Source organism: Rhinolophus sinicus, linkage group LG17 (genome assembly GCF_036562045.2).
Source record: "Rhinolophus sinicus isolate RSC01 linkage group LG17, ASM3656204v1, whole genome shotgun sequence".
Lineage (NCBI taxonomy): Eukaryota > Metazoa > Chordata > Mammalia > Chiroptera > Rhinolophidae > Rhinolophus > Rhinolophus sinicus.
In genome coordinates, this window is record NC_133766.1 from 2,397,617 (window position 1) to 2,422,317 (window position 24,701).

The following is a 24,701-nucleotide window of genomic DNA, read 5'->3' on the forward strand; positions in this document are numbered from 1 at the left end:
GAGGTACCGCTGTGTCTGGCCCTGAGCGAGGATGATGCTGTGGTTGGAGAGGCTGCACTTGAGAATCATGTAAGAGGTGAAACTGATTTACTTGGTAACTGATCAGATGTTGGGGGAAACTCTGGGTTTTCCGGCTTCAGCAGGTAAGTGCATGGGATCCTCATAGAACAAGGAGACAGAAGTGGAAGCAGATCGAGGTATGCTGTCATGTTAGGGTTGAGGTCTCTGGAGGGCATTTTGCGGAGGGGGCCAGAGTTGGAGTGTCAGAGGTTATTAGGTTCCAGGAAATAGACCAAGAGAAAAGCATTTAATTGAGGGAGTGTAGTTATCTTTGTTAATTTGAGTTACTTGTCAGGATGCACTTTTGTACATAAATATCATCCTTTGTCTCCTGGTAGCACATACTAAGCCTCCATAAACAGGGTAGAGCAATGGTAGCCTTCCCCAAATTATAGCAAAATCATGTAAAGGAAAATAAATCTTTTTTTCTTTCAAACTGAAAATGAGACCTTGTTATATCCAGTAGAGTGCCAATAAAATATGACTCATTCACAGACTTGAACCCTTGACATTCTCAGAGGGTTCACCCATGACCTTCATGAGTCTCCAAAATCATGAATGTCACATTGACAGATACTTTCCACCATACAACACAGTCAAGTACAACAGAAAAATGGAAAGGATCCTTTAATGGTTTTGTAAATATGGGGCCAAGGTAATTTCTAAAGCTACTTCAATAAATTTTGCCATTAAAATAAACTCCTTACTTTATTACATCTCTACCTTATTAACTCTGTATTTCCCTGACTCTGCAAAGAAAAAAAAGCGTCCACCACAGTTGAGAATTACCCCATACATGTCCATGAGAAGAGTATTCAGTCTGAATACATGACAATGGGCCACATGCCTGGGGCTCCAATGCAAGTCCTCTGACGTGCCAATGTCCCTACACTGCTTCTCTCAGCTTGTCTCTCTCTCAGCATTGAGTGGGAGTCCGTCTCTAGGAGCACCCTGTACCTGCTCCGTCAGCACCTTTCCTGCTGTATCACAGTTGTTGGCTCTCACTTGTCCCCTTCAGTAAGCAGTTCGTTCCTAATGAGAATGTGTCATCATGTCCTATTGCCCAGCCTACAGCCTGGCATCTAGGAGCTGCTCAATAAATGTCTGAATGACTCATTTCTCAAAAATCTGATAAAATATTGTTTCCCGTCACTGTACATGAGCTCTGTCTCCATCCTCCAGCAAGCCTGTGTTTTCATCCCGCTTCTTTCTCTACGGCACCTTGTTCTCTCACGTTTCCCCCACCATGCTTCCTTGAGGCTAAGTGATGCCCTTTGTCTCAGAGCACGATGCATCATCTCAGGGGTTATCTGTTCTGGGCACCGAGAGATGGAAACACTTCAGTGACAAGACCTTGATGACAGTCATTCCTTGTGAGTAACTTCATTTGAGTTGGTTCTTGGGCACAGCACAAATGTTCCTTTGTACTTCATGCTTTTGATGAGCTTGTGCGTGACAGAGCCCCTCAGCTCCCCGAGTAATGGCTCTGGAGCACACTCCAGGGTGCTGGCCTCTCACCCCCCTGACAAGCCCCTCATTCAGCCTCCCATGACCCCACGCCCCGTCTTTCCAGAAGCAGGGCGATCGCTGACTTTATTTTTCCTGTTGATTGACTCATTACTCAGTTTGTCAAGTGAGCTTTTTAGAAACTCTGGGTCACAAGGGCCTATTATCTAGTTGACCTTGGTTTTCAGGAGCTGTAGGACAGACTACCAAAAGCTGTTGAGGAATTATGTCTGGAGCTGTTAAAGTGGAGACGATTTCTATCTAGCTTAGATGGTCTGAAAACAGGCAAGAGGTTAAATGAATCCTCAAGGTCCAAGAGCACAGGATTAAGGGAACGACTCTGTTTTGGCTGTGAATTCCTCCTCCTACCACTTCCAGTCAGAGCACCCAATTCCTCTTCCAGGCCAGGTCAAGAAACTCAACACGACCAGGCCATGGCAATGGACTTGGGCTGCTTTGCCGAAGGCATTCAGCCCACGATGTGGCAGCTGCTTCAAGTAGCCAGTGTTTATCAGGCTTTCCCCTCCTGCCTCCCACTCCATTAGGCTGCAGACCCCGAAGGGTGCTGTCGTTCCTCAGCTGATCTATCGAGGGTCCTCCCTGCCTGGGCCTGCACATTCAGTCCTCTTCTCAGTCCTCAGCCACAGGGGTCGAGGCTCTGCTCTTCTTTTAACCCACGATTCTGCAAATCCGGACGTACCTGCTAACTTCCCTGGCCGCTCTTGCTTCCCTCTCCCGCAGGGTAGCGTTCCTGGGGGTCTTTCCTCCCTTCCTGGACTCCCTGAGGACACTTACCCAAGCTGTAGGCTTGGACTATTACTTTCTATAATGGCTTCCAAGTTTGTCCCTCCACCCCAAGATTCCCTTGAACACAAGGCCAGCAGCACATCCATCTGCCCACTAGATGTTTCCATCGGGATGAATCACCATCTTCTCCATCTCAGTGAGTTGACACCTCTCTTCCTGAAAGCCAATGTGTCGTCCTGACTACTCCGTTTCTCCATCCTCTCTGTCTTTGCCACTGTCCGCCAGCACAACGAGGCAGAGCAAACTCAGTTCCGATTCTCCTTATCGTAGAAACTTCCAGTGTTTCCTTGTCACTCTCAAGTTCACCTCAAGTCTATGAGGTTGGGATCGCAGCTCCGTGATGCGACCCCACGCCGCCTTTCTAGCCTTGTCTCCCTCTGGTCCCAAGGTGCCGGGGCCCCAGCCCGAGCAGATGACTCACCATTCCCTCGGCGGGCCTCCCTCCTTGCCTCTTCTCTGACTCAGTGTAAGCTGAGTCCTTCCCTGCACGTCCTAAGCCCACCCTGCTCCGACGATGACGGCAACAGCCACGGTTTGTCTTACCTAAGTCTGGGAGGTGGTATCATTATCCTCTTTTACAGGTGGTGGGCCTAAGGGAGTGAGGGGCTGGCTGCTGTCCAGCCGTGCGCTGTGCGGAGGGCGGGGCCACCTGTCCTCTCCGTGTCTTGGGCCACTGCCACCGTTGGGTCCTCACCATGGAGAGCTCTGGGCTCCAAAATGGTGCCACTGGGCCAGAGAAAGCAAACAATAGAATGTCTATATTCAGCCTTTCCTGCTAAAATTTCTATCATATATATGTATACATATATATATATGTTTCCTTAATGTGTCAGTATGGCGCCGATGTACACAATAACAATTGCAGCTCCTTCTTGTGGGTCTCCTGGTCTCAATTCCCTTCTTTTACGTGATGCTGAGCATTGTTTTTCTCAAACACACTTCTCGTTGTTCACAGGCCAGAGCCACTCACTCACGCATTCATTCATTCGTTCATTCGTTCATTCATTCACTCATGTGCCGAGCAGCTGTCCTCTGTCAGGTATTGTTTTCCGTTTTCTTTGCTAGATTATCAGCTCCACGAGGGCAACACTTAGGTTTATATTTTTCATTGCTGTTTTTCCAGGTGTCAAAACAATGCTCAGTTCATAGCGGTCATTCAAAAAAATATTTGTTGGGTAGGTGGGGACCTTGTCTTGGTGACCTGCCAAGTGTCCTAGTCCTTCTAGAGTCGTCGGTTGCTCCATCTCAGCCTGGACAGACACTCCGTCACCCAGACACCGTGGGGACTGTCTCCACTACTTGCTCACAGCCTTCCCTCGTGCTGCGTGGCTTCTCTGTGCTCCTGGATCTGCCTGCTTGGCCCCTGCAGGACGCTCGACCGGAGGCTGTGGTGCCGAGGCCAGGCCTCCCTGACACTGGCGGAGCCTGGGGGACTGGACACATTCTCTCAGCAGCGGCTGTGGGATCTGCAAGTCTGTTCCAGCTCCACCCGTCCTGGGCTGCGCCATCCACACTGGGTGGTGGTGGGGGGAACCCCCAGGGGCTGCTGTGTGGGGAACACTAATCTGTGCTGCAGTCACTCATAGAATTCCACCTGGGCCTCAGTGCAGGCTGAATAAGCAGAGGTCAGCGTTACCGTTAACCATCGGAGTAAGTACTTATTTTTATGATTGCTGGACACTAGGATTTTATGAATTATGGGTAGAAAGCAAGTCTAAATCACATGATAATAAAGGGAGTAAGCAGTACAGAGAGAAAGCCCTACAAAAGGGAGGGAGAAAACCCCAACCCCGAGAAGCTCTTTCGGTTGGGCATTGTGTTTCCTGGAATGGAAACTGATCTGGTCTGGATTGCTCGGTAAGTCTCACACAGAGGAAGCAAAATAACATTAGTGTTTACACTTCCTGAAGCAACTCGTGGCAACACCCACAGTCCTGTACCAACCTGAGAGAAGCATCAAGCAGGTCACACATCGCAATTTCATTTCACAAACCCCCGCGGAGCTGGGGGAAGAAGGCCAGGCAATTTCTCTCAAATGTTCGAAGCACAATTGATTGTATCTTAAAATAGGCCCACAGCCTGGCACTGCAGTGGAAAGTTATGTCTCTGAAGTTTTGTGTCTTTTAGTTAACAGAGCAACTACCTCCGTAGCCTTGGCAGCTTACATGAAGCCTTCAAGCCTCAGTTTCCTTTTTTGTATTTATAATTCAAAAAGATTGTCTTCACGGCTGTCTCCAGATTTCCTCCTGTTTTTGTGTTGAGAAACACTTTGATAAACTGCTTAGGGCAGCAGATAAGATGGGAAGGATGAATGAGTGACCCCAATGAGAGGGCAAGATACAACAGCGCTTGCAGGCGAAGGCACACTACAGTGTGGAGGCACTTTATACACTTAGGGAACAGAGAAGTCCAGGCAGACAAGTCCTGAGTCAAGGCTGGAACGGGAAAAGATGGAAGATCATACAGGATGGCTTGTTGGAAGCCAGGGCCATTAAAGGAATTTGGAGCAGGTTGGAAAAGCAATGGAGTATGCAGCCTGGGTTAAACCCCATTTGTCATGATGAATTATCTTCTCTCTATGTTGTTCAATCGGCTCTGCTAGAATTTGGTGACGGTATTTAGTGCTTAAGCTCTGGGGTTTCTTTATCGTGATGCCATGGTCTGCTGTTGGCATCGAGAGAAAGCAGGCTTCACAGAATGAGCTGGAAGTATTCTCTCTTTGTATTGGTTTTCTATTGCTGCTGAAAACAAATGTAGTGGAACTTATTACCTTAGAGTTCCGGAGGTCCAAAGTCCAAAACGAATCTTTCTGGGCTAACGTCAGGTGTTGGCAGGGCTGGAGGTGGGAGTAGGGGTCAGTTTCCTGGCCTTTTCCAGCTTCTAGAAGCCGCCTGTCCCTTGGCTCACGGCTGCTCCTTCCATCTTCAAGCCAGTTCTCTCTCATGCTCGCTCTCCGTGTCTCTTCCACGTGTAACGGCTCTTGTTTCTGCACTGGGCCCCCCAGGACAATGCAGGATAGTCTTTCCATCTCACGGTTCTCGGTTTAATCACGTCCACAAAATCCCTCTGCCATGGCAGGAAACACGTGACATTTGTTTCCTCTCCATCAGGGAGCCCTGTCGCTTACTGCCTGCTGCCCAGTGTCTGAAACCTGCTGTTCCATACACTTAGCTGTTTAAAGACAGAGAGGAGCTGTTTGACTCCTTGGTTGGAAGCAAAAATAGACACAAGACAACTTAAGATGAGAGTACTTAAAGACTTGGCGTTTGAAGAAGCCTCAGATCCAAAAGAATGATCATAAAAACCGAGCACGTGGAACCCTGGGGATGGTAAGGCGCAAGCGAAGAACCTCACTGATCCCAAACGGTATCATCGGCCCCACCCTGCCATGCTGCTTTACTAGAGCAAGACAGACGTCCCCATTGGCGCTGGGGGCTGGAAAAGCAACATCACCCTTAGTTCCAGTGACGCCACTTATTCCAACCTGAAGTCAGCAGGCCGGGTTGGGCCTGGGCTCCTGGGCACAGTGGATTTGCCGGGCTTCCGTGAAGGCTGTTTCTGCCTGCGTTTCCAGGGCAACAGGCCTGAGACCCATGGGGCCTCCTAACCTCTCAACACTGAAACTCAGGCCTGAGAAGTAAAGCCGTGTGCCCAGGGCCTCACTTCTGCCCCTGGGGATCAAGATGAACTCTGTGGTAGAGTCATGATAAATGGCTTTCTCTCTTTACAGTAATTCAGACCTCCTGGGTGGAGCGGCTGTGCTGGGCTGAGGCCTAAGAGATTCACTGTGCTGCAGGGGCACTGGTGACCTGGATGGCTAAGCATCCCTGATGACTGCCCTCTGGGAAAAGCCAGATGGAAACAGTTTTCTGCAGGAGGTCTCCCAGGCCTGCACTCCTCACTTCAAAGCACTTGGATCAACGGCCCAGAAGATCCTCTCCTTACATCTCCTGGGAGCTAAGTTTCCCTTCTGGTTTCTTTGGATCGGGGCAGAGTCCCTAGATAGCAACGCCAAGGAGGGACAGCCAGGGTGGCCCAGCCAGCAGAAGCTCCCGCCTCCCTGGGCAAACGGTCATGGCTCCTATGAGGATGAGATTGTTACAGTGATGGCGGACGCCAGGCGTCCTCTCTGCACTTGGCACAGCAGGCCCTGTTGACTGCAGGGTCTGAGCACATGTGTGTCCAGCACGTCTCCCGAATCAGCTGCAATGCCCGGCACAGGTCAGGATGCCCGTGGGTACACAGGAAGTACTCCCTTAGTGCTCCCTGAATGACTAAGCAGAGAAGAGTTCTGCAGCGGTCACATTTAGTGACTCCTTCTGGGAGCCCGGCACCCACGATATGGCACATGAAACTGAAAAGCACGCCTCACCTGCCACAGGGCGTCTCGGGTAAAGAACTACAACACAAAGTAAAAAGTTGTGATGGCTACAAAAGCAGCGATTCCCAAACCCCTGGAATAAGAGATCACTGGATTCTAGCTTCTTCCCTCAACAGGAGCCCTCCAAAGCTAATAATCACATGTTCTAAAACCCTTCCACGTTTGGGGCATTTTGTTCCTCCCCTCCCCAAGCAGAGAGCCAGGCACACACGTTCTCAGCCTTCTTTGTCGCTGGGGGGTAGCCACAGACCCAAGTTCTGACAATCAGATACGCTGCTGGGAGACTTCTATTAGGAAAGTGGCAGAGGAGGAAGCAGGGGCCACACCCTCCTTTCTGATGTGGGAGACTATGGAGCACTGGCAATGGGGGGCGGCAAAGGCAGAGGCCTGTGTGCTGTCACCACCCGCAGTGCAGTCCCCACGGTGGAGTCCAACACTTGTCCCTGGTCCTGCCATTTCCAAGCCTGGCCTCAGACCTGCTGGAGATTTTCTGAGCTGCCCAGTATCTTTTAATATGTTCCTTTTCTGCTTAAGGTGTAGCCAGAGGGGGTTCGTTATGTGTAGCTAAGAACCCAGCGGAAAACCTCACCATTATGGTTAATAAGGGCCAACGCTTCCGGTTCACGTGACTACAAATGAAACTCATCTGTTCTGTGACTCGGATACAACTTCCTGAGAGCTGCTGATCAGAATGAGCAAGCAGGTCCCAAACCATCCTTGAAGGAGCAGGCATAAATCTCACTTCTAGAATCTTCCTTGCAACGTCTGCACTCTAATCATTCTGGGAAATGGCACGCACCGGTTTGGGTTTGTCAAGCAGAGGTGTGCAGTCATCCCCGACCCTTCCTCTCGCTCATCTCCCAGTGACACACTGTGAGCATTTGACGTTATTATTACTTAAGTGACAGCCCTCTCTCCATCTCCACGCCGCTTCCCAAGCTCAGGCCTTTGTCCATTGTGTCTGTCTCCCTGTTCAGCGCCCTGCCTCCAGCCCCTTCCCATTTCAGACCATCTTCTATGCCACCAAATGTAGTGCCCCCTCCTTCTGGGGTAAAACCTTTCAGTGGCTCCTCAGCACTTGTAGACTAAGGCCCAAGCGCCCTTTGATCTTGCCCCACAAATCCGTTTTAAACCCAATCCCTGCGACTCCCTCGTCTCCTGTGTCTAGCCACCCACCAGTCTCCAAACACCAGGTCCTCTTAGCTGCATCTTAAGCGTGCACTGCTCTCACTTCTTGAAATGTCCTTTGTCACATTATGCACTTGGCATACTCCTCCTCTCCTTCAAGATTTGGTGAGAATGCCACCGACGCTAGGAAATGGTTCCTGTCATTTCCAGCAAAGTTACTGCTTCTTTTTCTGGGCTCCCAAAGTGCTGTTCTCCATCCTTCCAACACATCGCTTACCACACTGTTGTGACTGATTCACAGTAGACGGCCAGCCGGGAGCGAGGGGCAGCGCTGTAATCCTCTTCTCTGCGTCTGCAGGACCAAGGCCTGTGCCTGGAAGGCAGTAGATACTCAGCTGATGTTTGTGAATTTAACGGATTAATTCATAATCAAAGCCGCTCAGGAAAGAACCTTGAAACAAGCCTACACCACTGGCAGCCTGCATTCCCAGACAGAGGCTGTTACCAAAAGCAGTAAGATTCTAGTCACTCTGGCCACCGCCCCCTCTCCGGGGGGGTCATGTGCAGCTCCCAAGGGGAAGTTCTTGGCACAGGCAGCCAAAAGGCAGACCCAGGAGAGGCAACAAAGCACCTACTAATTCACAAACACGGAGGTATCTGGAATTGTAATTAACACAAAGCTGACTCATAGCGAAGGAGTAATTAATGGCTAAATGTTGGCATTTAACAAAGTGATGGTTTTCCCCCCTTTTTTACACCCAAGCAATGATTTTAAATCAGGATGCTCCAAATGACTTGGAATGGGAGGAAGTCATCCCGGACACCACGCAGATTTAAAAGGCAGTGCCACTCGTGGGCGCTTTTCCCCACCGGCCTTAACCAGCATGGGAGCTGCGAGCATTTACTGAGCCCCCGGCAGCAGCCATGGCTGAGATCTCGCCTACGAAAACAAACCACGCATGCGAAGCAAAGGCATTTAGAGGGAGCTAGGTGATCACTCACAATCCACAGAGACCCTCAGCTACACTCAAGAGTCTCCCATGGGGCTCCTTTAAATGGGAAACTCATTGGAAGCACTCCTAATATGGAGTCCGTAAGGAATCGAAGAAGAACTAATTCTTTCAGAAACCAGTCTGTTGAGCAATGAGGTGTGGGTCCCCTTCGGAATTGCTGCTCTGACCTTGGCCTTGCCATGAACCTTGGTCAGCAACCACCTCACAGCAACCCCATGTACAGGAAAAGGCAGGGCTGGCCAGAGAGCTGCTGGCTCTGGCTTTGGGCCTGCTGTCTGCATCTCGGTGTTCTCACCTGGCACTGGGACCAGGAGTGAAAAAGGGGTGTGAAAGGGCCCGTGACAGGTAGTCGCTCATGCACGCATTAGCGTCCTAGGGCTGCTATAAGAATGAGCACTGCAAACGGTGGCTGAAACCCCAGGAAGTGATAGCCTCACATGCCCCAGGCCGGAAGTCTGAGGTAAAGACGTTGGCGTGGTTGGTGCCCTCCAAAGACAGTTCCATGCCTCCCTCCTGGCTTCTGGGGGTTTGGTGCCCTCTCTGGTGTTCCTTGGCTTCTGCTGCATGACCCCAATCTTTGCCGTGATCATTGTAAGGCATTCTTCCTGTGTGACCCCATCTTAAGTAATTACATCTGCGATGACCCTGTTTCCAAAAAAGGTCACATCCTGAGGTCGTGGGGTTAGAGCTTCAATGTTTGAAATTTGAGGGACAAGCCCATAACACGTCATTATATGTCTGACCTTAAGTCTCTGAGATGACAGACAAGCTATACTTTTCTGGTTAGATATTTTGCTTTTCTTGGCTAAGATGTTGCCAAGAGGAAGGCATTTTCATAGAAACAACAGCCAGAGAGAGACGACCTGAGACATAGAAACAAAGACAAAGGGTGTCGTGAGCAGAGAGCAGGTCGGGTGGCAGCTCCACAGCAGTTTCCTCTTCCCACCTCTGTGGTCCCTTCCTTCTTAGGAAACGAGGTGGCCACCAGGGATTTGGTCACACTCTCCTTGCCACACTCAGGAGTACGAGGGAGGGCTGGCACTCTGTTCTTACCATGACTCACTTGCTGCGGGAAGATTTCTCACACCCAGCAGAACCATCCTTCTGTCAGGTGGAGACATCTCCCTGCCTCCAGAGTTCTGTCTAACCAGCCCCAGGAACAATGAGTCGGTCATTGCCTCCTAGATGTGGTTTCCAATAAACTGCAAAAAAGCCAAGCATGCCGTTGTCTGGTAGATTGGGTGGCTGGAGGCATGGTCAGCAGCTGGAAGGAATGACTTTGGGAGACTTTATGTCTGTGACATGCTGTCTGTCCTGTGCTCTGGTCCCCACACAGTGATCCTTGGGTACTGGGGCAGATTGTAGTAATGACTGTAATTGTTTGCACCTTCTGTACCCAAGCATTTGCTAGTGCCCTCCCACACTGACTTTTGGCACAGCTCTGAGTCTTGATTTGACCAAAGGGAGCAGCTGGAGAAGTCCTTGGGCACTGGGGTTGTCGTCTTGCTGCTTATGCAACCCCTGCCACTGCCACCAATGACCAAGTTCGAGCGAGCCTGCTGGAAGAAGAGACACCATGTGGAGCAGAGATAAGCCATCCCAGCTGGCCACCTGAGACAAGCCAGCTGCCAGCCAACGCTGCAGCTGGTCACAGGTCTGCATGTGCCCAGCCGATAGCAGCGGAGACTGGCCTCATCCCGCAAGAGCCACGCTGCTGCAGGAGGCCCACATCGCACACTCTCCAAACTGGGCACTCAAATCACGTGTTTCTTTTCTTTTTGTTCTGGTTGTAGCCATTTGGTTCTGAAGTGGTTTGCTACGTAGCCAAAGCTCACGGACACACATGTTTTCCTAAGGATTCTTCTGGACTCCAGTACCAGTGGTGACTTCATGTGTGTTGGGATTTTAAGGGCACTTGTCTGTCTTGCCAGGTGTAATTTGGACCATTTGGGTCAGGAGGTGGGATCTGTTACGGGTCATGCCTGTGGCCTCTGGGAGCACAGGCTTTGGGGTCAATCTGACCTTGAGTCAATCCAGGCACTGTGCCAATGGGGAGTAATCACTGTAAAAACATAATTTCAGTGGCTTGGTCCCATAAAGGTGTACTTCCCTCCCACGTCACAGCCCATCTACACATTATAGATTTGGTCTCTCATGACATCTGTGACAATCTACAGAGCCAGACGGGGGTTGGCTCGTGTCTGCCTCTCATCCTCCAGCTGGTCACCCTACCCTCAATCACACTTCTACGCATCTTTGTAGATTCAGGGACCCAGGCTCCTTCCAACCAGTGCCCTCTGAGTCTTCCCCTGGGTTGTCTGCATCCAGCCAGGAAAGACATAGAAAGTGGAGCATCTAGTGGGCCTTCCGGTCAGGGCTGGAAGTGGCATCAATCACTTCCTCTTGCTCCATTGGCCAAAATCAGCTCATGATCCTGCTCAGATGCAAGGGGCCTGGGAACACGATCCACCAGTGCCAGAGAAGAGGAGAAGACAGATGCTGGCAAGTTACAGAAGTCTGTCCCATGTAGCAACTCAGTAACCAGGTACTTGGGCAAGTTATTAGATTTCTCTGGTAGTTAGATAGTCCCATGTGGGTTGTACAATCTATGCAGAAATGGGCTTGCTCCAGTCTGTGCCTTTTCACTCTGGTTTGTGACCATTCCCCCTCATACACGAGAAGGGGAGCTGACCCGTGTGGGGTTCAACACATATTTCTTTTTTTTTTTTTTCAGATTTTTTTATTGGGGGAAGGGGAACAGGACTTTATTGGGGAACAGTGTGTACTTCCAGGCCTTTTTTCCAAGTCAAGTTGTTGTCCTTTCAATCTTAGTTGTGGAAGGTGCAGTTCAGCTTCAAGTTGTTGTCCTTTCAGCCTTAGTTGTGGAGGGCGCAGCTCAGCTCCAGGTCCAGTTGCTGTTTCTAGTTGCAGGGGGCACAGCCCACCATCCCTTGCAGGAGTCGAACCGGCAACCTTGTGGTTGAGAGGACAGGCTCCATCCAACTGAGCCATCCGGGAGCTCCGTGGCAGCTCAGCTCAAGGTGCTGTGTTCAATCTTAGTTGCAGGGGGCGCTGCCCACCATACCTTTCGGGACTCAAGGAGTTGAACCAGCAACCTTGTGGTTGAGAGCCCACTGGCCCATTTAGGAATCAAACCGGCAGCCTTTGGAGTTAGGAGCACGGAGCTCCAACCGCCTGAGCCACTGGGCCGGCCCTCAATACATATTTCTTGAACAGAGAAAAGAACCTTATGGATCTTATGTGAAAACCTAACTCCCTCCACTAGTACGCTTTGCCCATATTCATTCACTGATGCTGTCTTAGTCACCTATAGCTAATAAACTACTCTAAAACTTAGTGGCTTAAAACAACCATTTTATTCTCTCTCACTTTTCTGTTGGCTGGCTGGGCTCAGCGGGGCAGTTCTTTCGATGGTCTTTCTTGGGTTCTCTTGCAGTTCTAATTAGATGGAGGCTCGGCTGGGATGCTGGACAGCCGGGCCTCTTTCCCTCTATGAGGTCTCACCTCTCCCTGTCTATGTCATCTTTCAACGTGGTCTTTCCAGAAGGGGAGCTACACTTCTTACATGGAGGCTCAGGTTTTCCAAATATGCAGAAATGGAAGCTGCCAGGCCTATAAAGCTTAGGCCCGAACAGGCGCAGTGTCAGTTCTGCCATCTTCTGTTGGTTACATCAAGCTTCAGTGAGGGAGGGGTCTCTGTGGATGGGGGAGTGTGGGTCCCTCCTCGCCCCTGACTCTCAGTACACTCACCTGTGCAAATCTCATCCCAACACAGCACCAAAGGCTGGGACACTGTCTCCTGCATCAGGTGCTGGGATGGAAGGGCCACCTGGGAGCAGTGCCCCATATGCACTTGCCCAGGTGCAGAGACCAGTGAAGGACAGTTCACCTGCCCCCCCCCCCAATATGGGATGGTGAAAGAGACAGGAAACCTACACTTGACTCCCCTGTGCAAAAAGAGAGGACAAGGGAGTCATAAGCAGTTGCTGATCTGTAGCAATTTTGAAATCCAGCCTGGCTGGCTCTTGTCCCAACTCGCCTGAATTGAGGCAGAGGACGTTTCCTCATTAAGGCAGAATTTTGCTTTTTAGGACCAGTTTATCCCTGGCTCTTGGATTCATGCTCTGGGCTCTGGCTCTGAGTCATCCTTCCTTTTCCCTAAGAATGGCCCTTTTGGAGCTGCATAGCTCTAAGCCCATTCTCTGCCTCACTGAGGGCCCAGAGTGAAGGCAAACTGAGGTGGGTGGCTTGTCTACAAAAAAAAACAAAAAAAAAACACCCAATGGACCACACCTCCAGTTGGCATCCTTCTGCCGTTCCCTCCTTCGCTGGATCTGGGCTGGCCTGGGACCTGCTTGAACCAGTCGACTACGGCCGAGGGACACTGCCAGCCCCAGACTAAAGTCTTCAGAAGTCCTGGCAACGTCTGGCTCGGTACTTTTGGGGTCCTGGGCCGCCAGGTGAGAAAGCCGGCTGCGCTGTGGCAAAGGCCCCATGGAGGGGCCACGTGGAAGACGGGAGGTCTCGCCAGCCTGGCTCACCCTGGAGGTTCCAGAAAATTCCACGCCAAGTGGTCAAGAGACTGCAAGTGCACGAGAGACATCACGTGAGACCACCAGTGGGACTGCCCTCCGAGCCCCGTCAACCTACGCAACTGTGACAGATGAGAAAGTAGGTGCTGTTTTAAACCATTACATTGGGGTGCAGCAACGGATAACCAAGTCACATGTACCCACTCACTGCAAGTTATTTAACTGTCCACTTGTGCCAGACCCCATGTTAGGCAAAGTGGTGGCCAAACCAAACACTGATTTGGAACTCAACCTCATTTCTGTATGTCTGTGAATGAAAACTCTTTGAAAGTAGAAATATCTGAATTTTATATTTTAAAGGTGAAAGATTTCTATTGGAGATATACTTGCAGGGAATCGTACTATAAAAATGAAAAATTACTTCTGAGGTTTTTCACATTCTCACGTTAGAGTTTTTATACAGTGAAGTGCACCTGAGCTTTTAATAATTTAAATTGATGTATTTTTTTGAGCACTCACTATATGCTGCCTCTGTATGTGTTTCAAATCTGTGCTGAGCTTCTGCTTTCCATGGGATCTCTGTCCTGGTTACTTAGGGATCCTGTTTTTGTCTGTTTTGTCCTGTTTTGTTGCATGATTCCTGTTACTCTTGTGCCCCCCACCAGGCTGTGTTCTTACTGCTTCAGCCAGAATTTCGTTCCGTGATTCCGTTTCTAAGTGGCCTGACTAGCAGCACGTTTTCCATTCTCTCCAGAAGTCTCTATGTCCCTCAGGCTCCAGTTGGACTGCCCTCCATTGCTCTCTTTTCCTCTCTGACTTTTCCTCTACATGCTGCTGATGATTTCACGTTCTACTCTTGTCCCTCCATGGATCTCTGCCCAGGCATTGGAGTTCTCCTTGCCTTAATTACTGGGGAAAACAAGTCTGTTCTCGGTCTTTCCTTGCTAGACTTGGCTGGCTCTGCGTTTCTAGCATCTCAGCTCTCACGTGTCTTTGTCTTTCATGGAAACAGTGACCACAAAGCAGAGGGGGCCTGGAAAACATAGAATTTGATGGATGAGGACTCTGGCCAGAGAACCAAGTGACAGAGCCAGGGCCAGGATCCGTATCTCCACGCCAGGCACTCGGCGTCACCGATGTAATCAGGCAACATCGAACCCCATCAAGCTAATGTAAACAGTCTAACTGAGGATGGATCAATCAGCTCTATTTACAATTAATGGATTTTAATTACATCTCTATTCTCAGTCTTGGGCTAAAACTGGGGGAAAAGAAAAAGAAAAAAAAGAGAAGTACAGTGGATTCAAAGGTGGGTAGCACTAGTTCAGAATAATCTTTAGGGTTTAGGATTTTGACACGTGCTCTTGAACCTCTCATTCATTTATTCAATAACTATTCATTGAGTATCTGCTATGTGCACACGTGTCGGTGTGTGTGCATACACAGTTTCCCTAGACCCTTTTTTAAGGGGAAACTGTGAAATAGTGTACAATATCCCCATAAATATCTTTATAACACTACAATGACAAGTGCCATGCCAGTAGCAGTGTAGCACAGATTTGTTGCTTTCTTTTGGAAAAGGGACTCTGTGACGCCTTATAAATACTTTATCTTCCTAATTATTACGTCTCAATTCTTAGAATCACCTGCTGCTTCTATTTCATAGTGGGGGACCTCAAACTCAAATGCCTTCAAGGGCCATGCAAGGAAGGTAAATAAAGGCCAGGTGTCCCACAGGTGGAGTGCTGGGGACCCTGGCAGCTTCCAGACTAACCCCACCATAAGAGGGCAGCTACTGCTCCATGTCAGGGGATTTTTGTCATGTAGGCATTCAAGCGCCAGTATTTCTAGAACTTCTGCATTTTTAAGAGAGGCTGGAACTCTTTATTTTATGTGAAATCTCCTGATTTTTAAAAATGCTGGTGACTGATTTTTAAAAATTTAAAATGACCATGTGGGCCAAATGAAGCCTGTTTACCAGATTCAAATCTTGGGCAGACAGTTGGCCCCTCACCCTGGTGTGTGCCTTCTCCACTGGCGGACACAGCAGAATCCAAGCTCCCCAGGGAGAGGAAACTCATCTCCTAAGAATTCTGTAACTAAGGGCTCAGGGGCCAAGGTTCTCCCTCACCGACCTTGTGAAGGGTCAAACAACTCACCCAGTGATTTGCCTGGTCAGTCTCCACGTGATGTCACAGAGAAAATCAAACTCCCTTCTTAGAAGATATGAATGGGGAAACAGTGCTGCTTTTACAGAGATCCAAATAAGGGCTTGTCTTGCTTTTATTAGTTCAAAGTATATTAATTATTTTAGAAACAGAAATGTAGCATTGGCTCTGCCACCCGATGAATGAGTTAGGTTCCTGTTCCTCCATGGGTTGTGCTGACACAAATCTATACATGGCATCTGGAACCCTGTTTCTACCACTAAGTGTCTCAAACTGTTCAGTTCGAGGTCCTCAATAGTCTCTTAAACTTCCAGTCTCATAGCCTGTTCTCATTTCTTGTCTTATTTCATTTGCTCATCTGTCAAATACTTAGACAGTGCCTTCTAGGTATCAGATATGTTTTAATCACTGAAGATATGACAGCAAATCACACAGAAATGGTGTACTCTCTCGTGGAGCTCACCTGCTGTGAAGGCTAGGGAGGGAACAGTCACGTAAACAAACAGTGATGGGTGTATGGAGAAAGTCACCTGGGGACGTGGCACAAAAGGAGTGAGGAAAGACGTTACTGCAGTCACTTAGGTTGAGAACTGACTGGTGAGAGGCAGACCACAACGCCAGGACATGAAGACAGAGGAAGCATCAGTAAGGGGAAACGTCTGGAGCAAAAGCCCAGAGACGTGAATGGACTTGAAGTGTTCAAGGACCGGAAAGAAAACTGACTGGAACCTCTCCCCTGACTTCTCTCCAGCATGAAGCACAGTTTACAGCGTTTGTCTTCACAGCCCTCGCCTGGTACCAGGTCTGGCGGCCTTGGCTGGCTCTCTCCAAGGTGCTGAAGAATGAGCATGGTGTTTGGTTTCTTTTTTCCTTAGAATGTATCCACTTTTAGAGACTCATCCACTCCCTCAGTGTCGTACTCACCTGAGTACACTTACTAAGCTATGAATCCGAAGACTTACTGCATTTATAGCTTTCTTCTCTCTAGAACCCAGAAACAGTCTGCAGAAGCCGAGAAAGATAATGTCCTGAACTAAAGTAGTGGCTGAGGGAGAACCATGGGTACCTGATAGCCTGTTGGATGTGAATATGGATGTGGGTATATGTTACGAGGGTGAAGGTCATATTAAGGAGGGTGACTCGGAAGTGTCGGATTTCAATCAGTGGGGAGATGGTGGTGCCAGTCACAGAGATTCAGTAAATAGAAGGAGAGGCAGGTTTCATTTGGGCGCAGGGAAGGATGGGTAGGTGGATACAGGTGATGGAAGGTAAGACAGAGTAGAGGGAGTTAAGAAGTTCCCAAATCTTAAGGTGGGTCTCCTGCAAGAGAAGGTCTCTTTCTACCATCTCAGATCGGAACTCCAAATAAATACTGCCAAATAAGCATAATTCCAGTGAGAATATGGTCCTACAATGCTATTGACCTATTGTTCTTCTACATTTGGATAAAATAACTTTATATGTTGGTCTAGAAACTTACCCGCCAACCACAGAATTGCTTCCATTCAAGTTGAGGCAAAGTCAGGCTAAAGTTGACTGGTGTCCTTTCAATGTCCTCTCTGTCCAACTAAGTAGATTTTACTAGTGTGAGCACTGGTTTTTGAGACTTGGAGTACAGTGACAGGCCTGGCCACCATTATATCCGGGCTAATGTTCACCAATCACTGAACAAAATTTCTTGGGCACGGGCTGCTCGTATGTGCCCAACAGCGTGCTGGGTGCTGGGGACGCGAAGATGAAGAGGGCAGAGCCCTTGCCCCCAAATGATTAGCAAGCCACACTGGGCTGATCTTTCTTCTTCCAAAGCGTGATGCCTTTTTTATAACTAACTGATGGATAATGTCTTTTTAAATGGTCTGTTGTGTATCGAGAGTGTGTGGGGCCAGCTGTGTCGAGTCTTTCATTCCTAAAGCTCCTTGCAAGTCACATCCCAAGGTCATATTAAGGAGGGTGATGCCAATGGACTCACTCAGGCCCCTCGGAAGAGGGAAGGGCTAGGAATGGTGAAGTCCAGCTCCATGTGTTGTTTGAAGAGTTCGTTCCACTCGGAGAGTTTCCTTGGTTATTACTTAAGAATCCTCTCAACTGGTCCATTGATAAAGCAACCTGGGCCTAAGTTCCGGCATTTGATGGAAGGGGTTTATTTTCTCCACCCCGAATACCCAGCGCTACTTGCTAAAAACAGCAGTGGACTGAATCTCTTCCCTTAAGGCTCCTGGCAGCTCTGCAGCAAATTTGGCCACTGAGCTGGCCCAGGCTCTGTCACTTCGCTCCAGAGTATGTATGTGTGTGTGTGTGTGCGTGCGTGTGTGTGTGTGTGTGTGTGAGAGAGAGAGAGAGAGAGAGAGAGAGAGAGGAAGAATGGGCTTCAATGTCCTATTCTCAAATGGAAATGGTTTTTTAGTTGTCTCATAGGATTGTTCTGAAAGTAATAAGATAAAATAGGACAATGAATATGACTGTGCCTAGAGAAAAATGAGTTGTGACATTTAAAAATATTATTAACTAATTTGCGGTATTAAATCAGTATCATTCTTCATTCCCGTGAGTGTATAATCTGTATGATCTAGTGGTTAAGGCCTGGGGCTCTGTGAGGTGGCTTTGGCTAGCTGTGTGAGCTTGGGCAAGTTACTTAATCTCTTTAAGCCTCAATTTCTTTATCTGTGAAATAAAAGATAGTAACTTTATCTGCTTCATATAGTTGCTGTGAGGGATGAATAACTTCCAGGTGAAGTGCTCACCCTAGAATCTGGTAAATGAAAAGTGTTTACTTAACCAGGTACTTGCTTATTCCTGCCATGCCCAAGGGGACCTTCCAGCTCTTTCCAAATGTCCGGGTACAGAAATGACCACCGACGTCTTCCCATGACCCACTGAAAACCAAAAACATTTGCCAAATGAAGAGATATCATGTGCCCAAGAGAACAAGCTGTTGAAGGATCAGATTTCAGTTCTGATACTTTGGCCACCTGGGCAGGTGGCATTGGCCAGACTCTGTTCAAAGTGGTCTTAGCATTTCTGCAAAATGCTAATGAAAAAGCCCCAGCTCAGCCACCCCGGAAAAATAGAAGCTCAAGTCTCTTGCACCTTTAAAACCAACCAACCACTAGCCAGCCACACGCGTCAGTAACAGATTTTCTCTTTTAGGTCATAGTCAAGCTTCTTACAAGGTTGTCTACACGAATTTCTCCCACTTTTCCACAGGCACTCACTTCTTAACAAGGCATGGCGATCTATGCATGGCCTCTGTCACGCCATTCCACCTGCTCTGGTGAAAATGACTTCCTCATTAACATAAACCAATGGCTCTCTTTCAATCTTCCTTTTTTAAAAAAAACTTTTGGCCACAAAGAGAAAAAGGCAAAAATGACCTTGATGCGTGGGAAGTACATTTTCGAGTTTGAGTCCAGACAGAGCAATTCTTGATGCCGAAACCCAAATTGCCACATGAAGGAACTTTGTTCTGCTGAACACATCCCACATGCAGACACAAAATGTGAATTATTCAAGTAATCAAGGAAACTGGGTCTACTGAAATATGTAGCTGTGACATCAGGCACGAGAAGTGAAGTCTGATGACAGGAAAATGACGAGCACAACGCGACCTGCAGCTTTGTTCTGATGCGGAGGGACGCTGCTCAAGTAGACACCTGTTGCCACCTGTACCTGACGGGTCCTCGTACATTTCAGATCACTGTCTAATCATTCTGCCCTGTCCAATCAACACGTATTTGTCCCGTGTCATAGACCATGAAGACTGTTAAGGAGCCTCGGCAAAGATCCAAGCAGAATGGTACAGGTAGTCATTTGCATGACAACAGGCATTTTCAAGGTTTCACAGAGGCAGGTGGGTACAGGCAGTATTTTTGGTCAGGGGAATTTTCCCCAAGCCCCCTGAAGTCCCCGCCGCCTTCCAGAGCTGAGTGCATTTTAACAGGGTGTTAGTTGAAGCTGCTACCCTGAGTCAGATCACTGCAGAGAAAGTTTATCATTCTCAGAGGCTGTCAAGATGATTAAATAGGGCTCTTGTGCAATGGGTCCCAAACGGTAGCAGCAGCGGGGTGGGATAAACACCGGACTGGAATCGGGGAGCTGCTTCCGTCTGGCTCTGTGCCTCTGGCCAGGTCTCTTCCAGTCGCTCGGCCTGGATGTTGTCACCAGTAAAAGGAGGGCTGGCCTAGATTATTTATGAGGCCACCGTGTCCAGTTCAAGGATTCTGAACTCATTTTTGTTAATCTCCTTTCTCTCGACTCTGCAGGTCTCCTTCTAGTTTCTTTGACCTGTTTTTACCTTGCCTGATTTTACCACTACTTTCCAAAGCCATTACCTCTTATCTCTCTGCCTCTTCACTTCCTTTCTGGCCCACCCACTCAGCGATAACCCCGGGAAATGTGCATCTCACAAGCAAACCATCTTCTTCTTTGCGGATAATGCATCTCCTTGCTGTGCCCACAGCGGGTGATCGCAGCGTAAATTTGCGATGTGTCCACAATAGTGACTTGTGCCCAGGAAGGCTCTTCAGACTGAACTCCGGGCCTTTCCTAAGATGGTTCACTGAGGTTTGTGTGCAATGCTGACCAGTGGCCAGTTTGAAACCAGCTAACTCAGCTAGACGACCAGGCGCCATGGGGAGTAGGCTCCAGTCCCCCCAGGCCTTTGCTCTGACCATTACTTTCTCTAACCGTCTTCGAGCTCTGAGGTTGATGAAACTTTTTCCTCTCTTTTTCTTGCCCTAGTTCCTCACACCCAAGGTGACGGAGGGTTGGGGTCTGGAAGCAGTGTTGAGTCACCATGGAACATGTCGACAAGAAGGGGACATTGTCTCGGGGCTCATTCATTAGCATTGATATAATGAGGTTATTTATTTATTTATTTATTTTAAGACTCACAACTAGAAATACTGTAAAATTTCAGAACATCAAGGACAGAGAATATCCTAAAAAATTTTCCCAGTAGAGTTAATAGATAAAATATAGGACACCCAGTTAAATTTGAAGTTCTTACAAACAATGGACTTTTTTTAAAAAATAAGTATGTCCCAACCATTTCCTTCTTTATCTGAAATGCAAGTTTACTTCGGTGTCCTGTATTTTTACTTGCTAATTGCTGCAACCTTATTCCCCAGAATTAAGCGAGATCACCCACACGTCCCACCAGGAGCAATGGATGGCAAAAGGCAAATGGAGGGATGTTCTAAAAATTCTGAGATATTATGGTTTTCCATCTGGAGTCCCAAACCTACACATCAATGAAGTAGCAAAACATTTTAAGACAAATTAAAATAACAGGATAGTTTTTTAAAATGAGAAATTCAAACATTTTAAGACATTCAACGACTTAGGAAAAACGACTTCTCAGAAAGTTATCCAGCATGTGCTCCAGCAAAACACGAGAGGAAACCCAAAGAGGAAGACATGGGGTCTATGACAGTGTGATGGGGTTCAAAAGGCCTCGAGGTGCGTTCCTACGACGGCAGAGCTCATGTAACAGGTGAGAGTCTTTGACAGCAAGTAACAGAAAACCCAACTCAAACTGGCCTCGACACAAACCGAAGGGAGGGCGGCCTCCCCAGTCGACTTCACGGTTCACAGATCAACCGAGACCCGGGCTTCTACCATCTTTCTGCTCTGTTGCCCTGCTTTTGGCTTCATCCCCAAGCTGTGTTTCCTCCTGGTGCTCCGCTGGTTGCCAGAAGCAACCTGAGCAGGTGCTTCTTTGTTCAGACCTAGCAGGAAAGAGCCTGGCTTCCCCTTCCCAGCAAGTGTCTATCTCCTCACGTCTCATCGCCCCACCACTGGCCCAGAAGTGTCTCTAGCACAGTCACCTTGATTCTTCCGCGTAGTGCCTACGTGCAGGTGCCCTTCTTGGCACTGGGGAGAAAGCAGAAAATAAAGCAGACAGAACTGCCTGCCTTCCAGAAGCTTCCATCCAGGTAAACAGATGATAAACAAGTCTGCAAAATAGCCGTATGCTGTGTGGTGATATGTGCGAGTGTGACAGATAAAGCAGAGGAGGAGACAGGAAGTGGCGGAGGGTGACGGGACTTTAGGGAAGGTATCTGGGGAAGTCCTCCCTGAAAATGTGACTGTTGCCTCGGTCTAATCATGTGCAATGGGATGGGTTTGGGACACTCGGCCACTCTGTCCATCCACCTGCTGAACACACAGTGCAGGTAGAGGCAGGAGGACAGAGGGCCCTGCGAGGGAGGTCTCCTGGGAGAAAAGGAGACTTCATAGAATAGCTGGGGTAATGGGACATTTTTGAACAGTGTCAGCATCAGGAGAAACAGAAACATGGAGGAGAAATTCTATTCACAGAACGCTACTTGAGTAACACGTACAGAGCCAAAATAATGGAAATGCTGTTATTAGTTTTCAGATTTTAGAATGAACTGATAGAGAAAAGCACAGGAGATTTCATTAGAATGACAGAACCAAACAACCGTACATGTTGTCACCCTGGACACTCTAAGATGGGACACTGAAGGAGGGAGACAGAAGACACGAAGCCCAGGTCAGGCGTTGGAGTTCTCCTTGTCCCATGGGACGTTGAAGGAGACTGATGATATTTGCTGGAATAAGAAATGATGGTGTGTGTTTATTATCGAACACCTCAAAGGTAAACAAACAATGAGAAACTAAATATGTGTTGTGACAATATGGGGAGTTGGGGACGAGAAGCGAGAAGTAATCTAAGGAGCTAAATCTTAAAGGAGGAAGTTGAATGGCCAAAATGGACCGATTCAGAAATAGCACAGGAACTCATGCGTACTACAGAACCATAGAAAAATGGCAGCATTTCTGCTTCACTACAGAATAATATGTTAGAATTAGTGGATTGACCTTGATGGTGGATGGAAAGCCTGAGAGGGAAGTGAAAGGCAAAGTATTGTTTTCATTATTAGCTCTTTGAGAAAATTTGAGTTTTGAACTATGTATGCACCTTACTTTGATTGAAAAAAAGGTCTGGTCTCCACTCTAGAAAAATTTCTTCCTAAATGCCTAAAAGTGATGCATGCTTAGTAAGGGAAATATGGAAACCATAGAAAAATTTTCCAGTACCTAAAGGCAACTCATAAAATACTGGTGTATTTTTCTTCTAGTCTTTTTTTTAACGGATTATGTTTGTACACATTTGCAATTATGTGGAGCAAGGCTACATCATGATGGATTCAAGTCTGTGAATTTGTGAATGTAAACTGATTAGCTGAGATTCCGCAGATAATTTGCCAACACTTTTAAATCTTCCTGAGGATTGAAAACAAGACCAAAATAAACATGATATTAAAGTGTTTATGTGAAGAGACCTTTGGCATGAAGCAGTAACTGCAAACTTGGCCTGTTCATCAAGGGGACTAAACCCAGCAAAGTCAAGCCCACTCTGGTGGTAACTAGACAGTGAGAGTGATGCATCACCAAATTAAAGGATAGATTTCTGTCCTAGCTGAAGGCAGTTACACAGACACCTCATACAACTGAGGCATGGTATTCAGATCCTGCTTTCTTCACTGGCCTCTCTCCCATTCCCCAATCTCCACTCAGTGCCCATGCCACTCACTAGTGGGACGTCCCAGAATGCACCAGGCTCCTCCCTGCCTTCGTGCTTCTGCCATGCTGTCGATCTCCTTTGCTTGGAATGTCCTTTGCAAGCCGGATGACCTAAAAAATGCTACAAATCCACTAGGCCTCAGCAAATAAGGCTCTCTTTCCTGTGACATTTAAGCCCTTTGTGGATCTTTTACTGTCTCTTTCCTTGTGTCACCCCTACTGTATCCGTGCCATGACTAGTGTACCCACAGTGTGGAACTGAGAGTATGTGTTGTGGGGTCGGACTGACTGAGGTTGGCTCCCACCTCCTCCTCTAACTAGACATTGGGCAAGTCACCTAAGCACTCCGAGCCTCAGTTTGCTCATCTATAAAATGGCATTAATAATAATACCTACCTCAATGGTTATGGGAAGGATGAAAGGAAATAAGACAAGGAAGGCACTTGGCCCAGTCTCTGGACTATGGCAAGTGCTCAGAAACATCTGCTATCATTTGTTGTTGCTGCTGCTGTGGAGATTAGCTTACATGTCCAGCCACTGAGATTCGGGCCTCTAACTTTTCATCTTTCTTCCTCTCACCACGGTAGAACTTGGTCTGTCCTACAAAGTTTGTAGTCTAAGTGAGTGAACAAGCAAACGATTTAGAGAGTGAACCAGCTGCATTTCTTTTAACAATGATCGTTTTTAGGGAGAGTAGTTTCAAGGATGGGCCTTGGAGTCATGCGAAAGGCTTACCAGCATCAATTCAACGAGCCGGTATTTTTCTTGTTAAAACAACAACCCACTCCCCGAATACATTTACGATACGATCAGCTCTGAGAAAGATTCATCTGAAAGATACAAGAGGTCTCCCAGCAAGGCAGGGCCCTCCCTGCCTCTTTCCTATACGATTTCTCAGATGTCAGTACTTCTGGTTTACAGCGATTGACGACTAAAGGGGTAATGCATTTCAAGGAGATATGAAGAGTTCTTGACCACAATACAAGTGAGGGGATCATTAAAGCACTTTACAAAAATGATCTTACTTAGTGCTTTTGCAGTTGTGCAGGGCTGGCTCATGCCCCCAGGGACCGTGGGGACTCAGAGTGATTCTGCTCTGCCCAGGGTGCTCCCCCTGTGAGTGCCCGAACCCAGAACCAAGGCTCCTGACGCTCCACCACCAGGATGAGAAGACGCCTGACTGCCTGCAGGAGAGTCGGGTCCTGCTGGCATTTTCCACGTCTGACTCCAAGCCAGACACTCTGGTACGGGCGAGAATATTTGTCCTGCTTATCTTCAAAGGCTGCTGGAAGACTCTACTGTGCCATTTTGTCAAGTACAAAGTGATCTACAAATACAAGCGTTTTATTATTATTAAAAACATCTCATCTTCCACTGCAACGTCTAGATAAAGGAATGCTGGGTGTGATAAAGAGCTGGAACGAAAGGGGAGAAACACTAACAAACCTAATTACCAAATATCACACAAATGCCACAGAGAGAGTGATTACTCGATTAACAAATGATAGGGTCCCTACGTTTAAGTCTTTCGGTTATA

At 48.0% G+C, this 24,701-nt stretch overlaps 2 long non-coding RNA genes across 2 annotated transcripts in view; both read right to left on the reverse strand.

The window, feature by feature from the left end:
• Window positions 1-3,189: 3,189 nt before the first annotated feature.
• The window catches only part of LOC141569343 (uncharacterized), a 117,477-nt gene continuing 95,965 nt past the window's right edge, over window positions 3,190-24,701 (reverse strand). The window contains exons 5-6 of the long non-coding RNA XR_012492878.1: window positions 8,160-8,255; window positions 3,190-5,544 (exon numbers count right to left, since the gene is read on the reverse strand). This is a non-coding gene — a long non-coding RNA (uncharacterized LOC141569343). The remainder of the gene's footprint in view (window positions 5,545-8,159; window positions 8,256-24,701) is intronic.
• Window positions 21,090-24,701, reverse strand: part of LOC109455648 (uncharacterized) — a 50,232-nt gene continuing 46,620 nt past the window's right edge. Inside the window, exon 5 of the long non-coding RNA XR_012492880.1 lies at window positions 21,090-24,491. This is a non-coding gene — a long non-coding RNA (uncharacterized LOC109455648). The remainder of the gene's footprint in view (window positions 24,492-24,701) is intronic.